Raw genomic sequence first — 13,537 nt, 5'->3', positions numbered from 1 at the left:
TTCTTGACGTAAAGTAATTGTGATCATTCTTACAGACTAAACATGGACAAGGCATAAAACCATCGACCCGCTTGTTTGCCTCAGCCGCAAGCAGAAAAGTTTGCACGCCATTAATGAACTCGGGAGAGCATCGGTCATCGTACATCCATTGTCGGCTCATCTTCATTGCACAACACCGAATAGACCAAATTAATACAAGTTTATACATAAAGTTCATACAAGACTGAAATGCAAAAAACAAATAACTCTCTAACTAAAGAATTTAAAAGCAACAACAAATGCGATCAAGATCGCAACTAAGGTAACAATTGATCCAACAGCATAATGATACCAAGCCTCACTATCAATGGCATATTTTCTAATCTTTCTAATCTTCAAGCGCATTTTCTCCATCCTGATCTTGTGATCATTGACGACATCGGCAACATGCAACTCCAATTCCATCTTCTCCCCGTCAACTCTTTTCAATTTTTCTTTCAAATACTCGTTTTCTCTTTCAACTAAATTTAACCTCTCGACAATAGGGTCGGTTGGAATTTCCGGTTCACAAACCTCCTAGACAAAAATATCTATGTCAACTTGATGGGCATAATTTGTCATAAACACGAAATGCAACAACTAGTTTTAAAAGAGAATATACCACATCCGAATCATAACAAGGACGAGGGCCGACGGGGACGGATATCAAAACCATGGCACTATGTATAACAAACAACGTACGGGTAGATAATTATACGAGTAACTATATATCCAAATCACACAAACATCAATTTGGTAATGTAAAACATTCATGAACAAGAGGCTCACCACAAGGTGGTGCCGGCGACGGAACGGTGCGGGCGATTGACTGTGGTTACGACGGAGATTTAGAAGGCACTAAGTAAACCACACCTACATATGCAAACTAAGTGTTAGTTTTGACCACAAATTGCATATAAATCAAGTACTAGCACATATATTTTCTACCAAATTACTAAACTCATAAATTAATCACTATACAAAGCATTGCAAGAGCTAATCTAGCAATGAGAGATGAAAGGACAAAGTTGCTAACCTTTGTGATCATTTGAATGGATGGGGGCCTTCAAATCTTGACAAATTTTGGGCAAAATGTGTGATGAGATCGAGAGGAAGAGGGGAAGAACAGAGAGGAGAGGGGAAAGGGGAAGAACAGAGCGAGCTCGGGTGGACGAAGGGCTTATGTAGGATGACCTTTAGCACCGGTTTGTGCCATGAACCGGTACTAAAGGTGCTGGAGGGGTCCCGGACTAACAACATCCTGCCACCACTCACTTTAGTACCGGTCCATGGCACGAACCGGTGCTAAAGGTCGGCCACGAACCGGTACTAATGAAAGCGGCTGGCTAGCCGTTGGAACCGGCACTAATGCACACATTAGTGCCGACTCAAAAGCAAACCGGCACTAATGTGCTTGACATTTGACCCTTTTTCTACTAGTGCATGAATACCTTAACGGTTGTCTTCAAGTTCATCAAAAGCAAATAGTCACATATACGTACATGAAGCCTGCACCACCACAACCAGGATTAACCCAAAATCGTCTACTAATTTATGCATCACAAATCCTACTGAATAAGTTTGCTTGACTGCAAATTAGGAACACATTTGATGTGAAAATTGAGAAAGAAAGCACTACATTTTGATATGCCCGAGCATCTCCGGGCTGACCTCGTTCGCCCAGTGGAGCCTGTCCACGGTTACCACCCCGCACTACATGATCCCCTTGGCCACGTTCTTGGCACCGGACGCGATGGCCCTGGCCACGGTGCTGCTGCACTCCTCGACGTTGGGCGCGACGGTGGTACAGTATGTGGCAGCCTCGACCTTAGCCATCACGCCGATATCAGAAATGTTCATGAGTAATTCTAACCTCTTAGCTGCCCACAATCTGGATTGTCAACAGCCATACACAATTCCCTTTTGATAACCTAAAGACACCATGCCCAATGAGAAGACAAATAATATTAGAACACAAGTTACTGAATCATAGGATAAACACCTCCTGAACCTGTTTTTACCGAGTAGGGGCCCGCCTCACCTTCTTGTTGTAGCCTACAGGTTGGCGCTTGGGGAGGCATGGAGAGGCCAGAGATGTGGTTCCCTTGTTGCAAGTGCTGATTGGAGATGTAGCAGGCCACGGGGGGCTAGCAGCATCTTACTTCTTCCTCCTCTGTTTTTGGTGGAGACCATGCCTCTCCTTCTCCAAAGCACCGAGTAACAGGGGGAGCACGCACCAATGAATCTTGAGTGCAAGAAAGATAGAATCAGTTAGGTGAGATAAGCAGGGGTGAGGGCGTTATATACTGCCAATTGTTGGAGCAAAGATGAGCCTAAACTAACAGCGTCAGATCAGCCAAACATCCAAAACATCTGAACCTGAGATGCGACAGTACCCAATCGAATAGCTATCACAACAACCCAGAGATCCACATTCCGTATATACTGCCCATAGTACAACTATTCGTCAAACCCAAATCGGTCACTTATCAAGCAAAAACAAGCTGAGACAAACAGAAAAACTGCTTATAATACTGTCAACCAAGCGAAAATTTTCGTGTGGCAACCGTCAGCCACCATGCAAACAGCCCTATAATGCCTATAAATTGGGACACTGCCGTATTTTCATTGTGCACTGGAACGCTCCTTAAAGCCATTTTTCAGTAATTGTTAGTTCGGTTAACATTTAACAACAAGGAAACCAAGGAGGTTTAAGATGCCATGGTCTGCTATCAATTGAAAGACTAAATTTAACTCAGAAACATATCTGAAGCTCTGCAAAGCTGAAAGCAAACACGAGTTCCTTTTCTTTACTAATCCACTGGTCATAAATACTGAAAACTAACATGAGTTCCTCTTCTTTAGTAATCCACTGGTCATAAATCAAAGCAGGGTGAAAAGTATACTGCTAGGCATGCAAGCTAGAACACAAGAATGCAAAGAGAAAATAGAAAGACACATATCCGAATTTTGATCCCCAACAGAAGCATCAATGACAACTTCCCAAATAAATAGAATGTGCAACTTGACGCCATTTAAAACCAACATTGCAAATCATGTGATCTGAGCATTCTCATTAGTATATCGGATGCATACTCTACCTACAGACCTACAACAATCATCCGATCAGGGTGTTGCAAAAACTAAAATCTCCATCCGATAGCTAGCTATATTGAAAACCAAACGGAACATCAGCAAGCAAATGATCGTCAAATGAAAAAAGATCACACAAAGTTCTGTCCAGACATTCCAAACACCTAATGTTTGTGATAAGTGCTACATACCAGATGATTAAAGAAGTATCTTTCAAAAGATTACACAGATGTGTGCCTCTTTTGATGTCACAAAGAGTAGTCTGGTCAATCTGCAACGGTATTTTAAATCAAGAGTCAGCTGTTCTACCACCAGCAAGCAGCAAAGCCGCGACACCAGAAGATGCAATCATAAGAACTATCGTCGCCCATTTTCACGACGCCTATACAAAGCAAAACCATTTTCATCAATAGTTGTCTTGTTCTGAAAATCCTTTGGAAAATGTTTAGAACAGACCCCTTTTTCCATGTAAATATATATCTATTACTACATGGACAAAACATTGGTATGAGAGAGAAGAAATATTTACATAAGAGAGAGAAGAAATCTTAACCAGGTTAAATCAAGGACCAACAACAAACAATAAAAGATCAAGAACAATGCAATAAAGGTATGAGAGAGAAGAAATCTTCACATAAGACGGCTATAAACACTGGAGCATAAATAAGCAACACCTTTAAACACAAATAAAAAAGGTTCAGCATTCGTTGCATGGTGGGCTCAGATTCACCTTTCCTCGATCATATAACCTACCCCCGTCATCTCTTATCACCAGATCAATCTGTTTATATAGTGGAGCTGTCCTGGTTATCACTCAAAAAGAATGACCATCCAAGGACAGAAAAATAAGTATCACATGATCAAAAAGGATTCTAGAGACAAGAGGGAGGGTTCAACTTGATATCCACAGGTGCCTCGATTGCTCAAAGGCACACTTATATTAGCCATGGTCAATCATCATCGCCCTGGCAAGAATGGCCTCGGACCGGCCGGCTGTTCGACCATGTGAAACGACGAAAATGCCCTCGGCGACTACCCAGTTTTACACGCGGTGGCAAGCTCGGAGTGTAACTATTCATTGCCACAGTCGCGCGGGCTCGATCCGACGGCCCAGATCCTCCCACCGCTCGATCCAACGACCGGAAACGCATCAAGGAAATCGATCGGACGGCCGGATTCGTCTGAGCTCTAAGGAGGCTTGGTGAGACATCCTTCTCTTATTTCTGGATGCTCTAGAAAGCTCCGCAGGGCTAGCAGCTCCAGTGGCATCACCTATCAGCCCATTCAAGTGGTGGTAGATCAGCTATCCCAGACAACACCAAATTACACACTACAATGTAGATGTGGCTATGAGCAAGAGATCATTTGGCAGTTTGCAAATAGGAAATCAGCACTGCCATTGATCAACTTAGCAAATCCATGAGCATAGCTATAGGATCAGGGGATCCACATGTAAACCAGAGCATCACGGGAGCTCCTATGATAACAACTATAACATGAACAACAGCATGCAAAACCTATGCATGAGTAGGGCATAAAGCATCAACCAACCAGCACCACATCAACACAGCCACAGCCATGTCCCAACAGTAGCCAAAGCAGAGGAGCAGGCGGAAGATGGAGTTCACCGAGGGAGGTTGTAGCCGAGGCAGTACTCAGTGGGCACCGGGGTTGCGCCTGAACGCCGTCCAACCGGAGAGGAACCGCTTCCTACACCGCACACCCACGCCGCCGAGTCGGAGCTGCTACTTGCAACGTCCACATCCTGAAGCCATAATGGGGCACTAGCATATAATGTAGGCCAATATGAAAAGAAGATTCATCTCATAATTAAATACAACAAGACACATGAAGTAAACCTAATTGTAAGAGCAAGCTGTGCACAACCATCTGCCAGACACCTGCAACTAACAAGAATGAAACCCTAAACATGGTATACAACAATGCTGACCATCCCAATAAACAGAAAACCTAGCATATCACACCTAACCCGTCACCTAAGCTGAGAAGTAGATACACGCAATCAGTGATGTATATGCAACACTAAAACAACCATTACTTGTGTTGCTCTCATCATGGCACACATTGCCTACTTGTCAACAACCAGAACATGCAGAAGATAAATATACCTGAATAGCTACTGCCGGAGATCATCAACGGCGGCATCGTCAGCCTCTTACACTGCAGGTTGCCAGTGTCATCTTCCTCCCTAAGCTACTGCCGTCCTCTTCTTCACCAAGATGCCGCTGTCAATGCCGTGCCATGGTACCGGAGATAAAAACATTCAGATTCAATACCAGGCATGGACCAAGATAATGAACAATCCCAAGAAAGAAATGAAACCTAGGTGTCACTTAGTCAGATCAAAACAACTAGAACCAAATGCACAAAAAACCTGAAACTCCAAGACAACCGAATGTATTTCAGCCCTTATCTCTCACCAGATTCATACACTACAACTCTAATACAACTGAATATATTTTAGCCTTCATCCCTCAGAATATCCATTTATTCATCCAAAAATACCAATCAAAAGGGGCACAACTGAAGCGGCAAAGCATCTCCTAACTATCATATGACAGAAACATCTCCAAGACAATTGAATCTATTCTAGCCCTGGCTGTCATCTGATCCATGTAGCAAAACGGCAAGACAGTTAATGCCGTCATCTCCCACAAGATCCATCTATTCATCCAAAAAATATGAAGCCATCTAATTATCGTATGACCCACCTGTGAGGCCTGAACCCCACCTCAACAACAAAGAGATACTTTATTAAAAAAATGTAGCTAGATCCAATGCCCCCCTAGACAACATGGTACCAACAAAACAAGACAGATCCAAAGATCCATTCCTCTATCTTTGCCTTAGTCTCTCAACAGGTCCATTTATTTATCCATAAGCACCAAACAAATAGGCACACCAAAACAGTAAAGCATCTCATGGCGTACTCCTCATTATCATACAACCCTGACAAACTTGCTGGCCTAAACCTCTCCACAACAACAAAGGCATGTTTCACTAAGAACGTACCTAGATCCAATGCTCCCCTGGACAAGAAGCTAGAAAGAGAATAAGACAGATCCAAAAAGGCCCTTCCTTGGAGCCTAGCTAGACTGAAAGCAACAAAAACACCAACACTCCACCAACAGAGGATCACATGCCCTACAAGGATCCAGACAAATAATAGAATACATAAATCTGTGCTCCGCCAATAACAAGTCGTAGCACTTTTGGCTTTTACCAAAGACAATAAAAAACAAAATAAGACCCTCACTTCCCAGCCTACACACCATCATGCATGACAACAGAATATAACAAACCTAAAAAACCACATGGCCATACCAACATACACCTAGCCCTAAAGGAAGATTGAAAAGTATGTGGAGAAGAGGGGTTGACCTTCAGATGACCCAAAGATCCACGGACGAACAATAAGGACTTGCAGCCATGGTGGATCTGGCCGCCACCATGATCATACCCTCACCCAACTCGTCCTCTGCTGCTACAAAACAAGAGATTAGAGAGAGGAAGAGAGAGATGAGGAGGAGGAGGGAGGGGGGATGAAATCACCTGACATAGTCGTTGGTGTTGGAGCCAACACCCAAAACCCTAACCACGGGGCAGGGTCACGGGTAGGGGGCTATGAGCGGCGAATCCAGCAGGAGGAGAGGACGCAGTGGAGCGACGTGAGCTTGGCGCTGTGCTGCACAGTGGCGGAGATGTCGGGGCTCACCGGAATCAGGCGGCGTAAGTGGAGCAGACGAGAGGGAGGGTTGGGGGGCTCTGTTGCGGCGCATCTGGACGGCACCGGAGCAGTGGATGGATGCCGACGGCGTGGTTTGAGGCGGTGGGTGGCGGTGGCGGCGGCGGCGATGTGGGCGGGAGGAGAGGAGGCGCGCGGGAGGGAGGGGAACGAGAGAGAGAGGGAGAGAGGAGGCGCGCAGGAGGGGGAGGGGAGCCGTCTAGGGTTGCCTCCACGGGAGCCGGCCCTTTTATACCCCGTGTGAGTGAAATGACGAAAATGCCCCCGACGGGGCAGGCTATTTACGCGCGGTGGCACGAAACAGGAGTAACTATTCTTTCCTATAGTGCTCATCCTAGATCCGACGGCCGAGGTCTTCCACGCGGTCGATCCGACGGCCCAAGATCCATCAAGCAACCAGATCCCACGGTCCAGAATCCAAATCGATGAGGAGGCTTGTAGGAGCTTTCATCTCTTATTTCTGGATTCAAGTTAGTTAAAGACGACCCGCTTCCTCCGTCTAGTGGCCGAAGCCAGGATTCCCCCATAGACCTTTCTCAAGCGTAGTTGGGCCCCTGCCTTCCTAAGTTTCAACTGGAAGGGGCGTGCATAGTTTCCAGATCCGCTCTTTTTACTAATTCATGTAAAAACCAGGCTCAAAAACCATAAATAAAATACAAGCTAACCATAAAATAAAATTCTGCCGTCACGCGCCGTGTGTGTGAAGCGGAAACGGATTTAATCATTACCTTTTCTTTTTGAAGCACGGATTTAATCATTACCTCAAGGGTTGCATGGTGCCTAATTACCACCGTAAAATCCTACACTTGTTGTGAGGAAACGACGCAACGACAAGTAGCTCCTGCATGCCAAATACCGCTCAAGTGCTTGGACGGCTACCCTTTTGGCACATGAAGAAATCCAACACCCCTTCACACGATAACGATGCATGGCGAGACTAACACTCGTAACTAAATAAATTTTCTTGTCACCCTTTGCAGGGGTTGGCCCCATCTGCAGGATCACGGCAGCGATGGTCCGTAACCGTGCTTCTCGGCCTTTTTCGATTGCCAAAAGCCCTTTTTCGGTAACCGTGCTTCTCGGCACGACTCCTCTCCATCGATCGTGGCGAGGATAAGAAAAGGGAGGAAACGACAGCCAAGTCCTGTCGAAAGTAACCCCACTTTTATAGACCTGGAGTATTTGACCCCGAGCTCATATGCTCCCGCATGAATAGTAAAGTCGAAAAAATAGTAAAAGCATTTAAAAAATCTGATTTTTTTGTGATGAACATTGACAAAATTTCTAATTGCGTGCAAAATTTAAGGCTGAAATGACATTCGTGGAGGTCTGGGCAAAAATAACAAAATTGATGCTCCAAGAAGACCTTTTTGGAGCATAGACCTCTACAAATGTCATTTCGATCTAAAATTTTGCACGTAGTTAGAACATTTATCAATGTTCGTCATAAAAAATTCAGATTTTTTTGAATTTTTTTACCATTTTTTTGATTTTACTGTTCATGCAAGAGCATATGAGATCGGGATCAAAAGAGCACTTTCGCACTTTTATCTTTCTCAACGTTGGAGCTATGTAGTTTTGAGAGCAAGTATAATAAGTTGATGTGGACGGGTTGTAAGACTTAAAATAATATATAGTTGCTGAGTTGGCAGAGAGAGAAGAGGATAGAGAAGAGAAGCGGGCTACTAACTTACAGCCGGCTATAGCACAAGCTCCTAGACACTTTGTGAGAGAGGGGGGTGGACCATGTATCAATGAAGTAGTACTTATTTGATTCTGGCTATTATACTTGCCGGCTATAAGCTTGGCTATAGATGATGTGACAATATCTTATAGCCAGCAGCCGGCCATACTATTAACCATGCTCTGAGTGGACGGCACATGGAAGAGTGTTCCCAGCGGCAAGTTTCCCACTACCGTGGTAGACTGACAAACAGAATGTTCCTTTCCCACGAATAACTAACAAGCAATGGGAACCTAACACCCTATGGATGTGCGTTCGGTCCGTCTTGATGCCCCATGGCCAGCGTTATGGAATCCCTGCTCTTACCCGACAACACAGAAAAACGGGCGAACACTCAAAACTAGCAAAGGAAACACAAGCGAAAGGATCTACAGGGATATCTTCATGGCTAGATGGGTCTATCGCTCATAATTGCAAAAGCATTCCGCCACCTATAGGCAGATTTAACCCCTAAACCACTAAAGGTGCACCGCACCGTTTTTCGTCAACCTACAACTATGGAGAAATGACAAGGAGAGGAGGCGACGGTCGCTCAGCAAGGATGTCTAGATGGCGCCTAAGTCCCTCTCCTTTTCCAGGCGCATGACAGTGGCATTGTAGGGCGCCACCGCCCACAACACCAGCTCCCGGTCAATGGGGGCTAGCTCATCCAAGACATCGTCCACCGACAAAAGTGGATCCCAATGGTGAAGCCCAAAAAGGATGCACGCGGCATCGGTGATGGCGGCCCACACGCCCTCCTTGTCCAGCTCTGCCCCAGCGCCACTTGAAGGTGGCTCAACTCCTCAAAGAGATAGATGAAGAAGGAGACCAGCTCTGCCAGCCATCGTTCATTGAAGTTGATGCGGTGATAGAACGGGTTCAACACGATGGTCGACATCTGTCGGTGTCAAAACCAGCAGACCTCGGGGTAGGGGGTCCTGAGCTGTGGATCTCGGATAGATGGTAACAGGGAGTAGAGAGATGATGTTTACCCAGGTTCGGGCCCTTTTGATGGATGTAAAACCCTACTTCCTTCTCTTGTTTATATCAATGGAGTTGTATCAAGTACAGAGTTGATCTACCTCAAGATCGTATGTGTGATGCAACTCTAGGGCTAGGTGAATGACTTTGCGTTGATATCTCCCCCTCTATGGGCTAAACCCTATGGCTTATATACATGTCAGGGAGGGTACCTAGGGTTACAAGGTCGGTATCTAGGAGCTAGGCGGCAAGAACAATCTTGGAGTATACGTCAAGTCTTCGGAGAAGGCAGTCTTGATCACGCCTCTTGCGTACGGCCTCCGGAGTCCATCTTGACCATGAATGAGGGCCCATCGGCCTAATCTGAGGAGAATGGGCCGACTGGGTTAGGACCCCCTAATCCAAGACACCGTCAGTAGCCCCCGAACTGGTCTTCTATGTTGAGGATGACCTTCCTGACAATAACAACCTCCGATCCGGAGTCCTTGGCTCGACAGACGAGTTCCTCCTTGTAATTTTCAGACCACTCCATCGAAGGACCGGTGCAAGCCGAGGCTCAACCAATACTGTACCCTCTACCCGAAGAGATCGGGTAACTTAGCCTTGAAGGCCAAGCATCTGGGTGTGAATGGTTCCACACAGTCTGACAACTTTATCGAAAGGGCTCACCGCACGACAGGTTGTGCAGTTACTGCTCCCCTCAAATCGCGGCCCGAGGCAGCCTTCTTACTGGCACGTCCCTTCAAGGCAGAGATTGTGCCCGTTTTCTCAGGGATATCATCAAGATTTTGTTTCCCCCCATATGCTTAATGACACTCTTGGTGGGAGTGATGTGTTTATCGGTGCAGTAAAGGGGACTCTTGGCCTTTCACCAGCCTATAAGACCAAAATGGAGGACAGTACAACCTACTACGCTCCCATTCCCCCCATCTACTGCTTCATCAAGCTCTAGCGCCTAGATCCGATCCCACACCGTTTTCCCTTAGCGAGTCCAACCTCCGTCACCAGCCATGGCCGACACCCTCAAGGGGCACTGGGGTGGTTTCATCGTGACGGATGGCACCATCCAAGAGCTGCGCGGCGCGGGGTATCTGACCGCCGACATCGCTGCCCGTGCTCCAGCCGCTGGCCAGCAAGTGCCCGCTCCCAATGCGGGGGAGCAGATAGTCTTCGTCCCCCACCTCATCCGAGGGTTGGGGTTCCCGCTGCACCCCTTTGTGCGCGGGGTGATGTTCTAATACAGACTCGATTTCCATCATATGGCCCCGAACTCCATTCTATGTCTCGTCTCCTTCATCACGGTCTGCGAGGCCTTCCTCCACTGTGAGCCGCACTTTGGCCTATGGCTGAAACTCTTCGGGATCAAGCCAAAGTCCAGCGGCTTCGACCTCTGAGAGTGCGGAGGGGCCATGATCAATAAGAATCAACGGGCCTAATGGCCCAAGGGCACCTTCATCGAGACGGTGAAGGGGTTGCAGTGGGAATGGTTCTACATCACCGAATCGCTCACCCCTGGCCAGGCTGCGGTCCCAGCCTTTTCATCCGGGCCGCTGAAGAAGCTCAAGTCTTGGAAGGAGAAGGGCATCGCCTGGTGGAATGCAGCGGAGGTGGAAACCATGGTCAAGAGGATCAAATGGTGGACTACCACAAAGAACCTCCAGTTCGCGGACGTCATCAACGTCATGCTCAACCGCCGCATGCTCCCGCTCCAGCTTCAGGATACCCCGATGTGGGCACAAAAGCCCGAGGACATGGGCCCCCTTGCAGCCTTTCTCCGCTCCACCATGGCCACCATGTGGACGAAGCTCATGAAGCTAGCCAAGGAGAAGATCCCCAAGGAGGGGGAGGACCTCGGCTTCGAGGACGACCACGACGCCCCTCTAGTAAGTGTTCTATCACACGCATCCAAAATCTCGTATTTTATATTGAAGGGAAAATTCTGACGAATTGCTTATGCTTAATGCGTGCAGAAGTGGTTGGCCTAGGCACAACATGCTCCTCACCGAGGAGCCGCACGTGGTGGCCCCCAAAGGGACGAAGGCCCTGAAGGGAAAGGCGAGTGCTTGGGCCTGAGAGACCTCACTCACCCGGTGTGAGGAGACCCATGCCTTCTCCGCCCATGACGTCGATGCGGAGGAGGGCGATGTTGAAGAGATCCCTCCGCCAAAAGGGAAGAGGACGGCATAAGAGGACGTCGAAGCCGGTATGCAGCCCAAGGTCCCAAAAGAGGCCGAGGAGGACCTCGGCCAGGGCCGCTGGCAAGTTGCCGGAGAGAGTCGAGCTCTCCAGCGACTTAGAAGAAGACCTCCTCGCGCCGGGGAGGAAGAAACCAACACCTCGAGGGTAAGACTGAAGGAAATATGCCCTAGAGGCAATAATAAAGTTGTTATTTTATATTGCCTTATATCATGATAAATGTTTATTATTCATGCTAGAATTGTATTAACCGGAAACTTGATACATGTGTGGATACATAGACAAAACACCGTGTCCCTAGTAAGCCTCTACTAGACTAGCTCCTTAATCAAAGATGGTTAAGTTTCCTAACCATAGACATGTGTTGTCATTTGATGAATGGGATCACATCATTAGGACAATGATGTGATGGACAAGACCCATCCGTTACGTTAGCATAATGATCGTTCAGTTTTATTGCTATTGCTTTCTTCATGTCAAATACATATTCCTTCGACTATGAGATTATGCAACTCCCGGATACCGGAGGAATGCCTTGTGTGCTATCAAACGACACAACGTAACTGGGTGATTATAAAAATGCTCTACAGGTATCTCCGAAGGTTTTTGTTGGGTTGGCATAGATCGAGATTAGGATTTGTCACTCCGAGTATCGGAGAGGTATCTTTGGGCCCTCTCGGTAATGCACATCATAATAAGCCTTGCAAGCAATGTGACTAATGAGTTGTTAGGGGATGATGTATTATGAAACGAGTAAAGCGACTTGCCAATAACAAGATTGAACTAGGTATGAAGATATCCACGATCGAATCTCGGGCAAGTAACATACTGATGACAAAGGGAATAACATATGTTGCCATTGCGGTACGACCGATAAAGATCTTCGTAGAATATGTAGGAACCAATATGAGCATCCAGGTTCCTCTGTTGGTTATTGACCGGAGAGGTGTCTCGGTCATGTCTACATAGTTCTCGAACCCGCAGGGTCCACACGCTTAACGTTCGATGACGATTTTGTATTATATGAGTTATGTGATTTGGTGACCGAATGTTGTTCGGAGTCCCGGATGAGATCACGGACATGACGAGGAGTCTCGAAATGGTCGAGAGGTAAAGATTCATATATAGTACAATGATATTCGGACACCAGAAGTGTTCCGGGGGTACCGAGTACATATCGGGTCACCGGAAGGGGTTCCATGCATCCCCCGGCAACAACATGGGCCTAATGGGTCAAGAAGGGGATAGACCAGCCCCTAGGGGGCTGGTGCGCCCCAAGTAGGCCGAAATAAGGGGGAAGGAAAGAGGGGAAGAGAGAAAGGAAGGGGAGGGATTTGGCCTCCCCCTTCCTTCTCTCCTCCCTCCTCCTTCCTTCCCGCTCCGGATGAATATGGAAGGGGGGAGGCCGAATTGGGAGGCGCCCAAGTAGGATTCCTCCTACTTGGGGTGCCCCCTTGGCTGACTCTCCTCCCCTCCAACCTATATATATATATATATATATATATATATATATGAGGGGTGGGGGCACCGCTAGAACGCACAACATTGATTCCTAGCCGTGTGCGGCGCCCCCCTCCACAGTTTACGCCTCCGGTCATATTCATGTAGTGCTTAGGCGAAGCCCTGCGCGGATCACTTCTCCATCATCATCACCAGGCCGTCATGCTGACGAAACTCTCCCTCGAAACTTTGCTGGATCAAGAGTTCGAGGGACGTCATCGAGCTGAACGTGTGCCGAACTCGGAGGTGCCGTACGT

The sequence above is a fragment of the Triticum aestivum genome, chromosome 2D (assembly GCF_018294505.1).
Source record: "Triticum aestivum cultivar Chinese Spring chromosome 2D, IWGSC CS RefSeq v2.1, whole genome shotgun sequence".
Classification (NCBI taxonomy): domain Eukaryota; kingdom Viridiplantae; phylum Streptophyta; class Magnoliopsida; order Poales; family Poaceae; genus Triticum; species Triticum aestivum.
The sequence above is the reverse complement of the archived record's forward strand: the minus strand, read 5'-3'. Positions refer to the sequence as shown.